General features: G+C 43.5%; 1 protein-coding gene across 1 annotated transcript in view; it reads left to right on the top strand.

Annotated features, from left to right (window-relative positions):
• LOC144502017 (uncharacterized) overlaps nt 1–20212 on the top strand; it is a 194521-nt gene that overhangs the window by 115777 nt on the left and 58532 nt on the right. The gene's annotated exons all lie outside the window — the stretch shown is intronic.

Here is a 20212-nt window from a genome sequence, read left to right as displayed (position 1 = left end):
TTGTTTTTCTTTGAACAAAGTACTTTGAACTTAGAAAACAGAACTCATCATGTTAATTGCGAGGGAGGAGGATATTTTGTACATCAACCTTGACATCTCACACAAATGGAATGATCAAGTCATGTGATGAGCAAGTGTCCCAGAATTCAGAACAAAATCACAGAATAACTCTACTGCTGTATGCCAAATATCGGTCTCCTCCTGCAAGTGTGGGTACTGGATTCCCATGTATATGAGCACATTTAAAAATGAAAGCTTTGTTTTTTTTTGGCTCCATCAGCATCACTGGAAGTCACAAAGCATTTATTAATCCTGCTATTATTTATAGAAGATATTCATTTGCTGTGTTATTAATTTCATTCATTAATTTCTACATGTGAGTTAAACATCATTTCAACTTCTGAGTCATGTATGTATCATGAAGATGTGACTAGGGGCGGTTGATGGAGGAGAACCGGTGGATGCGGTGTTTTTGGATTTCCAAAAGGCGTTTGATAAGGTGCCCCATAAAAGGCTGCTGAAGAAGATTAGGGCACACGGAGTTGGGGGTAGTGTGTTAAAGTGGATTGGGGACTGGCTATCCGACAGGAAGCAAAGAGTCGGAATAAATGGGTGTTTTTCCGGTTGGAGGAAGGTAACTAGTGGCGTGCCGCAGGGATCGGTACTCGGGCCGCAACTGTTTACCATTTATATAGATGATCTGGAGGAGGGGACGGAGTGTAGGGTAACGAAGTTTGCAGACGACACAAAGATAAGTGGAAAAGTGAATCGTGTGGAGGACGGAGAAGATCTGCAGAGAGATTTGGACAGGCTGAGTGAGTGGGCGAGGATATGGCAAATGGAGTATAACGTTGATAAATGCGAGGTTATACACTTTGGAGGAAATAATAACAAATGGGATTACTATCTCAATGGAAACAAATTAAAACATGCTACCGTGCAAAGGGACCTGGGGGTCCTTGTGCATGAGACGCAAAAGCCCAGTCTGCAGGTACAACAGGTGATCAAGAAGGCAAATGGGATGTTGGCCTATATTGCGAAGGGCATAGAATATAAAAGCAGGGATGTCTTGATGCACCTGTACAGGGCATTGGTGAGGCCGCAGCTGGAATACTGTGTGCAGTATTGGTCCCCTTATATGAGGAAGGATATATTGGCATTGGAGGGAGTGCAGAGAAGGTTCACCAGGTTGATACCGGAGATGAGGGGTTTGGATTATGAGGAGAGGCTGAGGAGATTGGGTTTGTACTCGTTGGAGTTTAGAAGGATGAGGGGGGATCTTATGGAGACTTATAAGATAATGCGGGGGCTGGATAGGGTGGAGGCGGAGAGATTCTTTCCACTTAGTAAGGAAGTTAAAACTAGAGGACACAGCCTCAAAAAAAAGGGGGGTCGGTTTAAGACAGAGTTGAGGAGGAACTTCTTCTCCCAGAGGGTGGTGAATCTCTGGAATTCTCTGCCCACTGAGGTGGTGGAGGCTACCTCGCTGAATATGTTTAAAGCGCGGATGGATGGATTCCTGATCGGTAAGGGAATTAAGGGTTATGGGGATCAGGCGGGTAAGTGGTACTGATCCACGTCAGATCAGCCATGATCTTATTGAATGGCGGGGCAGGCTCGAGGGGCTAGATGGCCTACTCCTGCTCCTATTTCTTATGTTCTTATGTTCTTATAAAAAGGTTCCAGTTTTCACAGGGTGGGATCTTCATCCCTTGCCTCATTATTATTGATCATTTTTTTCTGCTTCTCCAGCCCTTGAGTGGGCTGATCTGTGCAACAAGGAAACTAAATTCTATTATATTTTATAATCTATTGTAACTTGAATGTGATCTCTAAATATTGTCAATTTAGATTGATGCTCCTTTCTCTCTGACACTCCCCCATCCCCTGCAGATCACCTCCCTCAATATCAACATACATGGACTGAAAATGTTCTCCAGCTCTCCATTCATCTGTATCCATCTTTTGGATACTCCTCACCAGCTTTACTTGCTACCACCTTTAAAGTTTAAGTTTATTTATTACTGTCACAAGTAGGCTTACATTAACTGCAATGAAGTTACAGTTGAAATCCCCTAATTGCCACACTCCGGTGCCTATTCGGGTACACTGAGGGAGAATTTAGCACTACCAATGCACCTAACCAGCACATCTTTCGGATTATGGGAGGAAATCGGATCACCCAGAGGAAACACATGCAGATATGGGGAGAACGTGCAGACTCTGCACAGACAGTGACCCAAGCTGGGAATCAAACCCGGGTCCCTGGTGCTGTGAGGCAACAGTGCTAATCACTGTGCCACCATACCGTCCTAATTGTTCCACTCCAAATTATTTCTTTCCATTTTAGTGTTGCTAAATTTCAGAACAAAGAAAATTACAGCACAGGAACAGGTTCTTCAGCCCTCCAAGCCTGCACCAACCATGCTGCCCGACTAAACTAAAACCTCCTACCCTTCCGGGGACCATATCCCTCTATTCCCATCCTATTCATGTATTTCCAAACACCCCTTAAAAGTCACTATCGTATCTGCTTCCACTACCTCCCCTGGCAATGAGTTCCAGGCACCCACCACCCTCTGTGTAAAAAAACTTGCCTCGTACATCTCCTTTAAACCTTGCCCCTCGCACCTTAAACCTGTGCCCACTAGTAATGGACTCTTCCACCCTGGGAAAAAGCTTCTGACTATCCAATAGACTTGATAAACCTTCACAAATACAAAACCAGGATATGTGGAAGAGGGCAGAGAGATACTACAAACATGACATAAGAACACTGTCCTTGTCTGTCCATGCCCCTCATCTTGTAGACTTCAATCAGGTTGTCCCTCAACCTGATTGATTCCAGTGAGAACAAACCAAGTTTCTCCAACCTCTCCTCATAGCTAATGCCCTCCATACCAGGCAACATCCTGGTAAACCTTTTGACAGGTTATTAGTGTGTTTAATTTGGTTTTAAAACTGGTTTCTCTTTGGAGTATGTGTCAGAGCTTTGATCATTTAATTTGTTTCACCATTAACCATTTCATGCCATGTAGTTTGTGAAGTATTGAGCAAGTCTCATTCTTCCGTGCAGCTGCACCGTGTATTCTTGTATGTTCGCCCATTCAGAAGTTCCAAACTGCTTCTGGATTTTCACATCAATGTTTCAGAGGAATCTCACACTCGTGAGCCATCTTCACATATTTCCCTATCTGTCAGATGTAGAACTGTGTTCTTTTACCATGTAAGTAGCATCTCTCTGCCCTCTCCCACATATCCTGGTTTTGTATTTGCGGAGGTTTATCAAGTCTATTGGGATGGTGCTGCGAATTTCACTGCCTTCAAAAGGACGCACCTTTTAATAATTCTTCCAGAATCTTCTGAAGAAATGGAAAGTGAAAGGGGTCAGAGTCTTTGCTTATCCCCGCTTTACGATCCCAATGTCTCAGATTGTGGCGAGCATTCAAATTTAGAACATTCAGAGGCAAAGACACAGATATCTCCGAGAGAAAGCTATCAATTTACGAGCCTCAACTATACTTCCTTTGGTCAGAACATACATCAATGCCAGATTGAGATGCACCCCATATTCCAATTGCCATTTGTTGTTTTGATTTCCTGTCTCTATCTTTGACCTTAGTCCCATTATTATCCGATCCCCGTATGAGCCCTGGAGAAATATTGCAAGAAGTTTAAAAACACCAGGTTAAAGTCCAACAGGTTTATTTGGTAGCAAAAGCCACACCTTGTGTGGCTTTTGCTACCAAATAAACCTGTTGGACTTTAACCTGGTGTTGTTAAACTTCTTACTGTGTTTACCCCAGTCCAACGCCGGCATCTCCACATCAGAAATATTGCAATCCAGTAAAATATTCTCCTATCTTTAAAACAGAAACCAAACATTTCTATTTTATTCCCGGCAGTTACATGTGTTGATCGCTTATTCTTTATCATAAATAGCATCATCATTTTTTAAAGTAACTTGTAAAATCACAGTGCACTTTTCACATCTCAAAATTGTCCCAAATTCAAATAGCAGTGTTTTTGGCTGTCAGATTTCCATTAATGTCTATTTCATCCCTTCTTCAAAAGAAACTTTGTCCTTATATCCAAATAAACCATCTAGACTGTGTGTATTTGTTTTTATTCTTTTCTTAGGATCCCTTTAAATGTAAGTTTATTTCCAATTTGTTAACAATAGTTGCTGTTAGTTTTGGATGAGGAATGACAGTGAACAAGAATAATTTTGCTATGGTTAATATCACAAATTCTGGGATATTCTGTTTTTGGTGTGCTGTTGAAGCTGCTAACTATTCCTTTTTTATCCAGTTTCTTCCAGCAGTGAGAAAGTTATTTGCCACATACACCCATGACCTGGAGTCATCAGTTTGCTCATTATTAGCTAAAACAGGATACATCTGCTATTCCGATCTGTTCTTGGCCAGCAATGTTCACTGCCACAGCAATGCACCTTGTCTCTTTGAGAGGACTCTGATTTATCCAACTGCACTGCCCTTTTAAAAGTGTTTTTAAAGTTTATTTATTAGTGTCACAAGTAGGTTTACATTAACACTGCAATTAAGTTATTGTGAAAATCCCCTGGTCTCCACACTCCAGTGCCTGTTTGGGTACACTGACGGAGAATTTAGCATGGCCAATGCACCAAACCAGCACGTTTATTGGACTGTGGGAGGAAACCAGGACACCCGGAGGAAACCCATGCAGACATGGGGAGAACATGCAGACTCCGCACAGACAGTGACACAAGACAGGAATCGAACCCAGATCCCTGACACTGTGAGGCAGCAGTGCAAACCACTGTGACACCGTGGTGCCAACTTCCACACATCCCTGCAAATTCTTTGCTTTAAAGTCTTTATCCTTTGGAAAGATACTATTGAATCTACTTTCAGGCAGATCAGAACAACTCGCTGCAACAAAAAATAAAATTTCATCTCCCCCTCTGGCTCCTTTGCCAATTACTTTAGAGGGATTCACTTTCTGCCAACCCCTCTCACCCACTTTCCCTAAAGTGCAGCAATCTCATCAGGAAAAATCCAGAAAAATCAAATATTTTTACTGATAAAGCTTTAGCATGGCCAATCAACCGAACCCGCACATCTTTGGAGTGTGGGAGGAAACCGGAGCACCCGGAGGAAATCCACGCAGACACGGGGAGAATGTGCGGGTGTGGTGCAGGGACCAGGACAAAGCCGCTGCACTGACCATTGTCTGGCCGGGTCTTCCAGCCTTTCCCATTGGACAACAGCTCAGCGCGGCTGGAGGGAAAAGTCTCTCCCACCCCCACGTGGGGCTCAACCCTTCATTCTCCGTCTGTGGGGGATTGACCAATGGGAACTCTGGAGGACCGGAAGGACTTTGCTCCTCCAACCAATCAGAGCTCCCTCATTGTCTGAATGCGTAAGTTGGACAATGAGCTTGTTCACCTGCTCATTGCTGTCCAGCAAAGCTGCTGCTCCTCTCTCTCTGAATGAAGATTGAGCTTCAGACAGACAAACTTTCTCCTGTCTCTAACATCTGTGACTAAAACACTTTCTTTTCTCCCCCTTTCCATTTCTTTTCTCATTCTGGGCTTTAGTTTTCAAGTTCCAGCTCATCACTTGATTTGATTTGATTTATTATTGTCACATGTATTCGTATTAAATGAAAAGTATTGTTTCTTGCGCGCTATACAGACAAAGCATACTGTTCATAGAGAAGTAAAGGAGCGAGTGCAGAATGTAGTGTTACAGTCATAGCTAGGGCGTAGAGAAAGATCAACTTAATGCAGGGTAGGTCCATTCAAAAGTTTGATGGCAGCAGGGAAGAAGCTGTTCTTGAGTCGGTTGGTACGTGACCTCAGACTTTTGTATCTTTTTCCCGACGGAGGAAGATGGAAGAGAGAATGTCCGGGGCGCGTGGGACCCTTAATTGTGCTGGCTGCTTTTACGAAGCAGCGGGAAGTGTAGACAGAGTCAATGGATGGGAGGCTGGTTTGCGTGATGGATTGGGCTACATTCACGACCTTTTGTAGTTTCTTGCGGTCTTGGGCAGAGCAGGAGCCACACCAAGCTGTGATCCAACCAGAAAGAATGCTTTCTGTGGTGCATCTGTAAAAGCTGGTGAGGGTCGTAGCTGACATGCCAAATTTCCTTAGTCTTCTGAGAAACTCGCTTCCTAAATAAAATTCCTCCTCGCATTCTTCATGTATCTAACCAGCTAATACAGTGTATTACACACATCACCAGCCTGCTCATTTATGTCCAAATGTCAAACTTTAATGTAGAAGCCTGTATGGAGATTTTCAGCTCTCTGTGTCCAGGACAGGAAGCAGTGAGCATGGATCTGTCAATCAGCCTCAATCAGCACCTTCTGGAGAATTGGGAGGATGAATATTAGATGCAGGAGAGTGAGATTGGAGGGAGAGTGTGTGGGATGGAGATTTACAGCTTTAGAGAATGAGAGAGGAAAGAATATTCCATTATGTTGTGGGAAATTCTTTTAGGTGGCCTGATTAATTTAAAGACTGAATCTTTTCATTAAACATTTCATTTCACAAAGGCAAAAGAAGTTTATTCAATTCAATGAAATTCTTCAATTAAACTAGCTTTTAACATAGAACATAGAAACATAGAAACCCTACAGTGCAGAAGGAGGCCATTCGGCCCATCGAGTCTGCACCGACCACAATCCCACCCAGGCCCTACCCCCACATATTTTACCCGCTAATCCCTCTAACCTACGCATCCCAGGACTCTAAGGGACAATTTTTAACCTGGCCAATCAACCTAACCCGCACATCTTTGGACTGTGGGAGGAAACCGGAGCGCCCGGAGGAAACCCACGCAGACACGAGGAGAATGTGCAAACTCCACACAGACTTTTATTAAAACATTGAAATGTTAGAATCAAAAACATTACAAATTAACAATATGTGAGGTGATTCATTTTGGTAGGACTAATTTAAATGTGGATTACAGGGTCAAAGGTAGGGTTCTGAAGACAAGGGAGAATCAGAGAGATCTTGGGGTTCATATCCACAGATCTCTAAAGGTTGCCACTCAAGTGGATAGAGCCGTGAAGAAGGCCTATAGTGTGTTAGCTTTTATTAACAGGGGGTTGGAGTTTAAGAGCCGTGGGGTTATGCTGCAACTGTACAGGACCTTGGTGAGACCACATTTGGAATATTGTGTGCAGTTCTGGTCACCTCACTATAAGTATGATGTGGAAGCGCTGGAAAGAGTGCAGAGGAGATTTACCAGGATGCTGCCTGGTTTGGAGGGTAGGTCTTATGAGGAAAGGTTGAGGGAGCTAGGGCTGTTCTCTCTGGAGCGGAGGAGGCTGAGGGGAGACTTAATAGAGGTTTATAAAATGATGAAGGGGATAGATAGAGTGAACATTCAAAGACTATTTCCTCGGGTGGATGGAGCTATTACAAGGGGGCATAACTATAGGGTTCGTGGTGGGAGATACAGGAAGGATATCAGAGGTAGGTTCTTTACGCAGAGAGTGGTTGGGGTGTGGAATGGACTGCCTGCAGTGATAGTGGAGTCAGACACTTTAGGAACATTTAAGCGGTTATTGGATAGGCACATGGAGCACACCAGGATGATAGGGAGTGGGATAGCTTGATCTTGGTTTCAGATAAAGCTCGGCACAACATCGTGGGCCGAAGGGCCTGTTCTGTGCTGTACTGTTCTATGTTCTATGTTTCTATGTTCAGACAAACATGCAATTAGGATAAGACAAATCTCATTTTGGCCAAAATGGGAGATCAATGGTTCCACCTACACAGCTAATGAGCTAGCAGGCTTTCACAAAAGATCTTAGATTTCATGCCAAAGAGCAGAATTGGTTATAGTTTTCATTATCAGATTATACAGCCCAACACTTAATTAAAAGCAATTTCATTTATTCACTGTTCTGTCCATAGAAAACATAGAACATTAAACATAGAACATTACAGCGCAGAACAGGCCCTTCGGCCCACGACGCTGCACCGACCAGTTAAAAAAAAAAAAAAAAACTGTGACCCTCCAACCTAAACCAATTTCTTTTCGTCCATGAACCTATCTACGGATCTCTTAAACGCCCCCAAACTAGGCGCATTTACTACTGATGCTGGCAGGGCATTCCAATCCCTCACCACCCTCTGGGTAAAGAACCTACCCCTGACATCGGTTCTATAACTACCCCCCCTCAATTTAAAGCCATGCCCCCTCGTGCTGGATTTCTCCATCAGAGGAAAAAGGCTATCACTATCCACCCTATCTAAACCTCTAATCATCTTATATGTTTCAATAAGATCCCCTCTTAGCCGCCGCCTTTCCAGCGAAAACAATCCCAAATCCCTCAGCCTCTCCTCATAGGATCTCCCCTCCATACCAGGCAACATCCTGGTAAACCTCCTCTGCACCCTCTCCAAAGCCTCCACATCCTTCCTGTAATGTGGGGACCAGAACTGCACACAGTACTCCAAGTGCGGCCGCACCAGAGTTGTGTACAGTTGCAACATAACGCTACGACTCCTAAATTCAATCCCCCTACCAATAAACGCCAAGACACCATATGCCTTCTTAACAACCTTTTCTACTTGATTCCCAACTTTCAGGGATCTATGCACACATACACCTAGATCCCTCTGCTCCTCCACACTATTCAAAGTCCTCCCGTTAGCCCTATACTCAACACATCTGTTATTCCTACCAAAGTGAATTACCTCACACTTCTCCGCATTAAACTCCATCCGCCACCTCTCGGCCCAACTTTGCAACCTGTCTAAGTCTTCCTGCAGACTACGACACCCTTCCTCACTGTCTACCACACCACCGACTTTGGTGTCATCAGCAAATTTGCTAATCCACCCAACTATACCCTCATCCAGATCATTAATAAATATTACAAACAGCAGTGGCCCCAAAACAGATCCCTGAGGTACACCACTTGTAACCGCACTCCATGATGAATATTTACTATCAACCACCACCCTCTGTTTCCTATCCGCTAGCCAATTCCTGATCCAATTTCCTAGATCACCCCCAATCCCATACATCTGCATTTTCTGCAGAAGCCTACCATGGTGAACCTTATCAAACGCCTTACTAAAATCCATATATACCACGTCCACTGCCTTGCCCCCATCCACCTCCTTGGTCACTTTCTCAAAAAACTCAATAAGGTTAGTAAGGCACGACCTACCTGCCACAAAACCATGCTGACTATCACCTATCAATTCATTACTCTCCAAATAACTATAAATCCTATCCCTTATAATTTTTTCCAACATCTTGCCGACAACAGAAGTGAGACTCACCGGTCTATAATTCCCGGGGAAGTCTCTGTTCCCCTTCTTAAACAATGGGACAACATTCGCTAACCTCCAATCTTCTGGTACTATACCAGAGGCCAACGACGACCTGAAGATCAGAGCCAGAGGCTCTGCAATCACTTCTCTTGCCTCCCAGAGAATCCTTGGATAAATCCCATCCGGACCAGGGGATTTATCTATTTTCAGACCCTCCAGAATATCCTGCACATCCTCCTTATCAACTGTAATACTGTCTATTCTACTCCCTTGCAACCCAGTGTCCTCCTCAGCTATATTCATGTCCCCTTGCGTGAACACCGAAGAGAAATATTGGTTCAATGCTTCACCAATCTCCTCCGGTTCCACACATAACTTCCCTCTGCCATCTATAACTGGCCCTAAACTTGCCCTAACCAACCTTCTGTTCTTGACATACCTATAGAACGCCTTAGGATTCTCTTTAACCCTATCCGCCAAAGTCTTCTCATGTCCCCTTTTAGCCCTTCTAAGCTCGCTCTTCAACTCCCTCTTAGCCAATCTAAAGCTTTCTAGTGCACTACCCGAGTGCTCACGTCTCATCCGAACATAAGCCTCCTTTTTCTTTTTAACCAACAAAGAAACTTTTTTGGTGCACCACGGTTCCCTAGCCCTACCAATTCCTCCTTGCCTGACAGGGACATACCTATCACAGACTCGCAGTAGCTGCTCCTTGAAAAAACTCCACATGTCGGACGTTCCCAGTCCCTGTAATCTCCTAGTCCAACCTATGTTTCCTAATTCTCTCCTAATAGCCTCATAATTACCCTTCCCCCAGCTAAAACCACTGGCCCGAGGTTCATGCCTATCCCTTTCCATCACTAAGGTGAACGTAACCGAATTGTGGTCACTATCACCAAAATGCACACCAACTTCCAAGTCTAGCACCTGGTCTGGCTCATTTCCCAGCACCAGATCCAATATAGCCTCACCTCTAGTTGGCCTGTCTACATACTGAGTCAAAAAACCTTCCTGCACGCTTTGAACAAAAACTGACCCCTCTAACGAGCTAGAGCTATAACAATTCCAGTCAATATTAGTCAAGTTAAAATCCCCCATAACAATTGCCCTATTACTTTCACTCCTAAGCAGGATTGACTCCGCAATCCTTTCCTCAACCTCTCTAGAACTTTTAGGAGGTCTATAAAAGACTCCCAACAGGGTGACCTCTCCTCTCCTATTTCTAATCTCCGCCCATACTACCTCAACAGATAAGTCCTCATCAAACCTCCTCTCTGACACTGTGATACAATCTCTGACCAATAATGCTACCCCTCCCCCTCTTCTACCTCCTTCCCTACTTCGACTAAAACATTTGAACATAGAAAATTACAGCTCAGAAACAGGCCTTATGGCCCTTCTTGTCTGGCCGAACCATTTTATGCCGAGTCCCACTGACCTGCACTTGGACCATATCCCTCCACACCCCTCTCATCCATGAACCCGTCCAAGTTTTTCTTAAATGTTAAAAGTGGTTTTTACCACTTTAAGTGGCATTAAAAGTGGCATTTACCACTTTATCCGGCAGCTCATTCCACACTCCCACCACTCTCTGCGTGAAGAAGCCCCCCCTAATATTCCCTTTAAACTTTTCTCCTTTCACCCTTAACCCATGCCCTCTGGTTTTTTTCTCCCCTAGTCTCAGCGGAAAAAGCCTGCTTGCATTCACTCTATCTATACCCATCAAAATCTTATACACCTCTATCAAATCTCCCCTCAATCTTCTACGCTCCAGGGAATAAAGTCCCAACCTATTCAATCTCTCTCTGTAACTCAGCTTCTCAAGTCCCGGCAACATCCTTGTGAACCTTCTCTGCATTCTTTCAATCTTATTTACATCCTTCCTGTAACTAGGTGACCAAAACTGTACACAATCTCCAAATTCGGCCTCACCAATGCCTTATATAACCTTACCATAACACTCCAACTTTTATACTCGATACTCCGATTTATAAAGGCCAATGTACCAAAAGCACTCTTTACGACCCTATCCACCTGTGACGTCACTTTTAGGGAATTCTGTACCTGTATTCCCAGATCCCTTTGTTCAATTGCACTCTTCAGAGTCCTACCATTTACCCTGTACGTTCTTCTTTGGTTTGTCCTTCCAATGTGCAATATCTCACACTTGTCTGCGTTAAATTCCATTTGCCAATTTTCAGCCCATTTTTCTAGTTGGTCCAAATCCCTCTGCAAGCTTTGAAAACCTTCCTCACTGTCCACTACACCTCCAATCTTTGTATCATCAGCAAACTTGCTGATCCAATTGACCACATTATCATCCAGATCATTGATATAGATGACAAACAACAATGGACCCAACACTGATTCCTGCGGCACACCACTAGTCACAGGCCTCCACTCAGAGAAGCAATCCTCCACAACCACTCTCTGGCTTCTTCCATTGAGCCAGTGTCTTATCCAATTTACTAGCTCCCCATGTATACCTAGTGACTGAACCTTCCTAACTAACCTCCCATGAGGGACCTTGTCAAAGGCCTTGCTGAAATCCAGGTAGACAACATCCACCGCCTTCCCTTCATCCACTTTCCTAGTAACCTCCTCGAAAAACTCTAATAGATTGGTCAAACATGACCTACCACGCACAAAGCCATGTTGGCTCTCCCTAATAAGTCCCTGTCTATCCAAATATTTGTAGATCCTATCCCTTATCACACCTTCCAATAACTTGCCCACCACCGACGTCAAACTTACTGGCCTATAATTTCCCGGATTTCTTTTGGAACCTTTTTTAAACAACGGAACAACATGAGCCACCCTCCAATCATCCGGCACCTCCCCCGTGAATACTGACATTTTAAGTATGTCTGCCAGGGCCCCTGCAAGTTCAACACTAGCTTCCCTCAAGGTCCGTGGGAATACCCTGTCCGGTCCTGGGGATTTATCCACTCTGATTTGCCTCAAGACAGCGAGCACCTCCTCCCCTTTAATCTGTAAAGGTTCCATGGCCTCCCTACCAGTTTGCCCTATTTCCGTAGACTCCATGCCCGTTTCCTCAGTAAATACGGATGCAAAAAAACCATTTAGTATCTCCCCCATCTCATTTGGTTCCATACACAGTCTACCACTCTGGTCTTCAAGAGGACCAATTTTATCCCTCACTATCCTTTTGCTCCTAACATACCTATAGAAGCTGTTTGGATTTTCCTTCACTCTGTCTGCCAAAGCAACCTCATGTCTTCTTTTAGCCCTCCTGATTTCCCAATCTAACAATGGCATGTCCTTCAATCAATCATATTTTGACACGTTCAAATATTGATCTGTCATTCGTCTGTCAATTTTACGAAAGTTCTGTCTCAAAAATGGCTTCTTATGATTCAACATTTCTCTAACCAAGTTAAACCAGTTATGTTGAAGGCACCTTTATCTATTGGATTTATTCTCCTGGTTTAGATATGTATTGGTAATTTACTTTGTTGCATTATTTGTGCCTGACTTGTGCTGATATCTTTTATGAATATATTTTTCATTTAATGGCATGTTAAAAACATTTCTTAGAGACATTATTAAGATGTTACTTACATATTTTTAATTATTCTCAAACCACATATTAAAACATAAGCTGCTAATTATCCTCAGAGAGTGCAGAATGTAGTGTTACAGTCATAGCTAGGGAGTAGAGAAAGATCAACATAATGCAGGGTAGGCCCATTCAAAAGTCTGATGGTAGCAGGGAAGAAGCTGTTCTTTTGAGTCGCTTGGTACATGACCTCAGACTTTTGTATCTTTTTCCTGACGGAAGAAGGTGGAAAAGAGAATGTCCAGGGTGTGTGGGGTCCTTAATTATGCTGGCTGCTTTGCCAAGGCAGCGGGAAGTATAGACAGTCAATGGATGGGAGGCTGGTTTGCGTGATGATTGGGCTACATTCACAACCTTTTGTAGTTTTGCGGTCTTGGGCAGAGCAGGAGCCACACCAAGCTGTGATCCAACCAGAAAGAATGCTTTCTATGATGCATCGGTAAAGGTTGCTGAGAGTCGGAGCTGACATGCCAAATTTCCTTGGCATCCTGAGAAACTCGGTTCCTAAATAAAATTCCACCTCAATTCTTCATGTATCCCTAACCAGCTAATGCAGTGCATTACCCACATCATCAGCTTGCTCATTTATGTCCAAATGTAAAACTTTAACATGGCAGCCTGCATGGAGATTTTGAGGTCTCTGTATCCAGGACAGGAAGCAGTGAGCATGGATCTGTCAATCAGCCTGAATCAGCACCTTCAGGAGAATTGGGAGGGTGAATATTAGACACAGCAGAGTGAGAATGGAGGGAGAGTGTGTGGGATAGAGATTTACAGCTTTTGGAGAATGAGAGAGGAAAGAATGTTCCATAGAAACTAGAATTGTCTGTTTTGAATTTCTAACCTGAACTGACACTGATGACTTTTGTAAATTGTTTGTACAATATAGTAGAAGAGAGGCATCTCAGAGAAAAATCTCAAATGTCATGTCTAGATCTGACAGAATCACTCAATTCCTTGTAAACTGAACATCATTGGCCTTCAAATCAGAAGGAGAAACATTTGACCAGTATGTCAACTGCAAAAGATCAAAGACAGAAATCTCAATCCAAACGTCACATCAAAATCTGATTCGCTCAATTCGTCGGGACATGAATATCATTGGACTTTGAATCTAAAAGGAAAATGTTTCTCTGCTCTGTCTGCTTGTGAACTTCCATGTGATTGGAAAAGCACCGACATGCACACACACACACGCACGCATGCACGCACGCACGCACGCACGCACGCACGCACACACCAGTGAGAGTGTTCCAGTGCACTGACTGTGGAACAAGGTTTAACACAGTAAGAAGTTTAACAACACCAGGTTAAAGTCCAACAGGTTTATTTGGTAGCAAAAGCCACACAAGCTTTCGGAGCTCCAAGCCCCTTCTTCAGGTGAGTGGGAATTCTGTTCACAAACAGAGCATATAAAGACACAGGCTCAATTTACATGAATAATGGTTGGAATGCGAATACTTACAACGAATCAAGTCTTTAAGATACAAACAATGTGAGTGGAGAGAGCATCAAGACAGGCTAAAAAGATGTGTATTGTCTCCAGACAAGACAGCCAGTGAAACTCTGCAGGTCCAGGCAAGGTTTAAAACAAGGTTTAACCAGTTACACAGCCTGAAAAACCATTGCAGCATTTATAGTGGGGTGAGACCAAACACGTGTTCTGTGTGTGGAAGCGGCTTCAACTGATCATTAAACCTGGAGAGTCACAAGGACACCTGCACCATGGAGACAATGTGGAAATATGCAGACTGTGGGAAGGGATTCATGTGCCCATGTATACTGGAAACACATCGGCGCATTCACACTGGGGAGAGACCGTTCAGCTGCTCTGTGTGTGGAAATGGATTAACTCAGTCATCCAGCTTGCTGAGACACAATCTTACCCACAACCAGGAGAGACCCTTTAAACACTCTGACTGTGGGAGTGGTTTCAAAAGCTCTCAGGATCTGATGGACCACCAATGCATTCACACTGACAAGAGACCGTTCAGCTGCTCTCAGTGCACAAAGAGATTTAGAACATCATCCAACCTGCCGAGACACCAGTGAGTTCTCACTGGGGAGGGACCATTCACCTGCTCTCAGTGTAGAAAGCGATTCTCGCAGTCATCCCACCTGTGGACACAGCAACGACTTCACACTCGGGAGAAGCCATTCACATGTTCTGTGTGTGGCATGGGATTCACTCAGTTATCACACTTGGAGACTCACCAGTGAGGTCACAAATGATGACAGTGGTTGTATTCTGCTGCTGTAAATCACATCCAGGACTGAACCATATTCATTCTGACAGTTAGTGAAGTGGGAGGGTTGGATGGTTTCTTTCTGCTGGACTGGCCGGTCTCAAGACTTTGCCTCCAATGGGCTGATGCTCTGTGAAAATCTAGTTCCATATTTCACATGGATCATAGAACCAAAGAGTTGTTTAGAGGGTAAAAGACATTCAGCATGGAATTTGCAAAAGACTGCCATATTGCAATGGAAATGGGCTGTCAGAGATTTATTTTGTTGAATATTTCTGGCTGTGTCTCACAGAAGGCAGTTACAGATTTTGTCTTGTGTAGTCAGTCACTCACTTGGAGTTGGTGAGGGAGGGAAGAATGTGGGTCAATTTCCCTGGCTCAGAGCTCGAGGGAGAAATCACTAATGAGCCTCAGAGTGAAAGGGAGTTATCTTTGTGGCAGGAAACAGTCAGCTTGAACAGTGAGCTTGGAAAGAACTGAGTAGAAGTTGCGGGAGCAAGCTGGGGAAAAGCAGTCACCTATCCAAAGCCAGGGCCAAAAGGCAGTGAGGCTCAAGCTGAAGCTGGGGATCCCACAGTCATGAGGTCTTAAAGAAATTCCGACAGGTCAAAATGACCCCAATTACCCATTAATGATGTAGATTTCCTATCGGATAACGATAGAGTGGGCAGTATTGTGTTTCCACAATCTGGGATAGTGACCTACAGTTGGAAGGTACTCCTGTGAGTAAAAATTCCTCACCTATTTCAGTTAAGCAAATCCAGTTAAGCAAAGAAATGATTCAAGTAGAAATACTGATGTACCCACCCCAGTGATGGATAGTAGAGAGGCAGCAAAAGTGCCAGCAGAATCTCGAATTAAACAATCTCAACAGGAAGGCCTAGGACCTCACAGTGACCCTGAAGGGTTAATAACACCCAACACTGAAATGTGCCTGTCAGGGCTGGAACAATACAGGACACAACAGCAGGAGTTCAGTCAAAGCCACTCAGATTGAGAAGAACGGCATCATGGCCGGAGACTTCAGAGAGATTGGACAAACTGGAATTGTTCTGTTTTGATCATGGAGTGATTCAGACAGAGAAGGAGGTCATTCAGCCCATCGATTCAGTGTCACATCTCTGCAGAGGAAACCAACCAATCCCATTGCCCCATTCTATCTGTTTTATTCTTCAAATTTCTTCAAGTGCCCATTAAATTTCCTGTTAAAATTGTTTATTGTCTCCACTTCCTCCACTCTTTTCCAGGTCATTCCCACTTCCTGTGTAAAAATATTCTTCCTCACATCCCCCCTGCCCCTCTCAACCAAAACCTTAAACCTGTGTCCCCCTTGTCCCTATCCCATTAGCTAATGTAAGAAGTCTCACAACACCAGGTTAAAGTCCAACAGGTTTATTTGGAATCTCAAGCTTTCGTAGCACTGCTCCTTCATCAGGTGAGTCAAGGAGTAGCGCTCTGAAACCTCATGATTCCAAATAAACCTGTTGGACTTTAACTTGGTGTAGTGAGACTTCTTACTGTGCCCACCCAAATCCACCGCAGGTATCTCCACATCATCAGCCTTGTTGACAGCGAATTCCAGGTCAGTACCATTCGCTACATCAAAATATTCTTCCTCAGATCCCCCCCCACCCCGCATCTCTGACCCAAACCTTAAATCTGCGTCCCCCTTATCCTTGTCCCATCAGCGAATGAGAACAGCTTTTCTTTGTCCACTTTATCTAAACCTGTCAGAATCTTGTCCACCTCTATCAGATCGCCCCTCAATCTTCTTTGCTCCAAGGAGAACAACCCCAGCTTCTCTAACCTAATCTTGCCATTCAAACCCCTCATCCCTGGAACCATTCTGGGAAATCTCCTCGACACCCTCTCAAGGAGCCTCACATCCTTCCTGAAGTCTGGTGACCCAGAACTGGGCTCAATACTCTAGTTGTGGCCTAACCAGAGCTTTAGAAAGATTCAGCGTCATTCCCTGCTTTTGTTCTCAATCCCTCTATTTCTGAAACCCAAGATGTCAGTTGCTTTGCTAATTCCTCTCTCCCTCTGTCCTGCCACCTTCAGTGATTTGTGTAGAAACATAGAAAAACTACAGCACAAAACAGGCCCTTCGGCCCCACAAGTTGTGCCGAACATATCCCTACCTTTTAGGCCTACCTATAACCCTCCATCCTATTAAGTTCCATGTACTCATCCAGGAGTCTCTTAAAAGACCCTATTGAGTTTGCCTCCACCACCACTGACGGCAGCCGATTCCACTCGCCTACCACCCTCTGTGTGAAAAACTTCATGAACCCTCAGCTCTGTCTGTCCCTGCTCACTCTTTAAAACAATGCCATTCAGTCTATATTGCTTCTCCCTATCCCTTCTGCCCAGTCCCATCCCCTCACACTTCTCTGTATTCAATTCCATCTGCCACTTCTGAGAATGTTAAGAGATTTAAATGTTAAACTAAACACACTAATAGACACTGCTTCCTAAAATATATCATGCATAATTAAAGATAAACCCCTCCCTTTAAATGCACACGAGGCTGATAAAGCACAATTACTCCATACACCCCCCATCCCCATCCATCAATACATCATTGTATTGATGCTAGCTCACTGAAAGAGTGATGCAATTAATCCCATCACTTTGCAATTTTCTCTTCCTTTCAAAAGTCTGTCCAGTTCCCTGATGAAAGATTGGGTTGAATTTGCTTCCAGCAGGTTTTCAGACAGTGAATGCTAAATCACAACAACAGTGTTTTTTAACCAATCAATTTTTGATTTCATTTGATTTATTATTGTCACATGTATTAGTATACAGTGAAAAGTATTGTTTCTTGCAAGCTATACAGACAAAGCATACCATTCATAGAGAAGGAACGAGAGAGTGCAGAATGTAGCGTTACAGTCATAGCTAGGGTATAGAGAAAGATCAACTTAGTGTGAGGTAGGTCCATTCAAAAGTCTGATGGCAGCAGGGAAGATTTTGTATATATTGAGTTTAGATTTTGACAGAGGATTGAGAAAGGTGTGACGAAAGAGGTTATAACCTCATGGTTCAGAAATTGGAATGGGCATCGCACTAATAGAGAGACAGCAAGGTGCTGGAGGACCGACTGGCAAATGGCCCTCCAGCCAATCAGGGCACGGGAGGGGGTGACCGGGGCTGATGGTGATGTGATCCCCAAGGTTCAGTGTCCCTGTGTCCAAAGCGGCGAGTCCCGGGAACAGGGGACAGAGGAGCTGAAGAGAAACCATTTGTGTCCAAAACATTGTGAACATCCTTTTATATCCTGATTGTCTTTGATCCTCAAGTCATTTTCTGTTTGGTTTAACCATGTTCTGTTTCATTAATAAACTTTTATCGGTAAAAATATTGGATGTTGCTGGATTTTTCCTGATTAGATTGATAGGTGCGGCATGGTGTCACAGCGGTTAGCACTGCTGCCTCACAGAGTCAGGGATCCGGATTCGATTCTCAGCTTGGGTCACTGTCTGTGTGGAGTTTGCACGTTCTCCCCGTGTCTGCGTGGGTTTCCACCTGTAATAAAGTTGTATACATAAGGTTAAAACTGTGGTGTTTGACAAATGTAAATCGTCAAAGGAAATGCTAAACCAAAAGAAGAAATTATATATCTTTAAAAGAATGCGCCTTTGTGCTTGGAATTTAAACTGCAGAAAGCAGGCTGCAGAAGCCAATTTTGCAATATTTGTATCCAAAGCAGCGGCCAGCATTCCAACAGAGCAAAACAAGCTTTTGAATTGAACCAGTGGGTTTAAAGCAAGCTCACAGAGGCACTGGATCAATGGAATTCAAATGTGAGGTTTGTTGACAGCCTCAAGCCACTCAAATCACAGAAATACAGTGAGGTGATTCCAGGTATTTAAACCCAGGCAAGGGGAGATGACAGTTAGAGTAATCTGGCCACCTCTTTCATCAGAAGGAGGTAGAGACTAGGCTCTCATATTGAATCCTGCAGTTGAATGTACGCCTTCGTCAAACTTACCATCTACAGTCAAAAAATAGGTCAACTCGGAAGATGTTTTAGGCCTGAACAGCAAAGACTTTCAAACTTCTAATAAGTTGGTGGTATATATATCCTTTTGAAAGTGATTGGAGTTTAGAAGCCTTTGTTTCATTCATGAATGTTGCATTATTAGGATTTCTATTAGGATTGTTACTCAGTTTGTTAATTGTTTTAATAAGGTTGTCAGCAGTTCTAAAATAAAGACCTGTTAATTGTTCATGATAAAGAATGTCAGATCCTGCTTTAATTTACCTAAACTAATAACTTCCTACTCCCTCACACACTTATTTAAAATTATGAGGCGAGGTATATCTCTTTGTGTGTTCCAAAATCACACAGATGGAAATATCATAACAAAATTGGGAGCTCAACCGAGATCTGTATGGTCACAGGTATTTAACCAAATTCTCAGAGATGGGAAAAGCTATTTAGTCTCAGTTAAACCCAAATATGGGAAATTGCTCTGGAAATTGCTAAAGAGGTTTTGAAATTTGAAGATGTGTCCCAAATTTGCCAAGAAACTTTAGAAAAACAGAGAAAGATGACATTTGTGGAATTGGCAGACAGACTAGAATTGGGTTTAACCAGGGATGGTAAGAAAGCTGAACTTGTTAGTCAAGCATTTAGGAATAGCAGAGAAACAGCCAGAGACAGTAGAGTCAGAAAGAATTAAGTTGCAAATGGGATGATTGGAGGCAGAAAAAAGGACTAAAAAGAGAGAAGAAAAAGAGAGAGAAGAGCCCTAGCAGAAGAAAAGGAAAGAGCGAGAGAAAGGGAAAAAGAGAAGGCCCTGGCAGAAGAAAGGGAAGAAGGTAGAGAAGAAAGAAAAAGGGAAAGAAAGAGAGAAGAAAGAGAAAAGGAAAGAAAGTGAAAGGCCCTGGCAGAAGAAAAAGAGAGAGGTTGTTTCAGTTAGAAAAGAAAAAAAGAGTTCAAATGGCAGTAGAAAGAATATCAGATAGAAGTGATAATGAGCAGACTCAGCATAGCCAACCGCCTGGTAAGGATATATATAAATATATCCAAACATTACCAACATTCAAGGAGAATGACACAGAAGTCGTTTTCATACCCTTTGAGAAATTGAC

Source organism: Mustelus asterias, chromosome 12 (assembly GCF_964213995.1).
Source record: "Mustelus asterias chromosome 12, sMusAst1.hap1.1, whole genome shotgun sequence".
Lineage (NCBI taxonomy): Eukaryota > Metazoa > Chordata > Chondrichthyes > Carcharhiniformes > Triakidae > Mustelus > Mustelus asterias.
The sequence above is the reverse complement of the archived record's forward strand: the minus strand, read 5'-3'. Positions and strand labels throughout refer to the sequence as shown.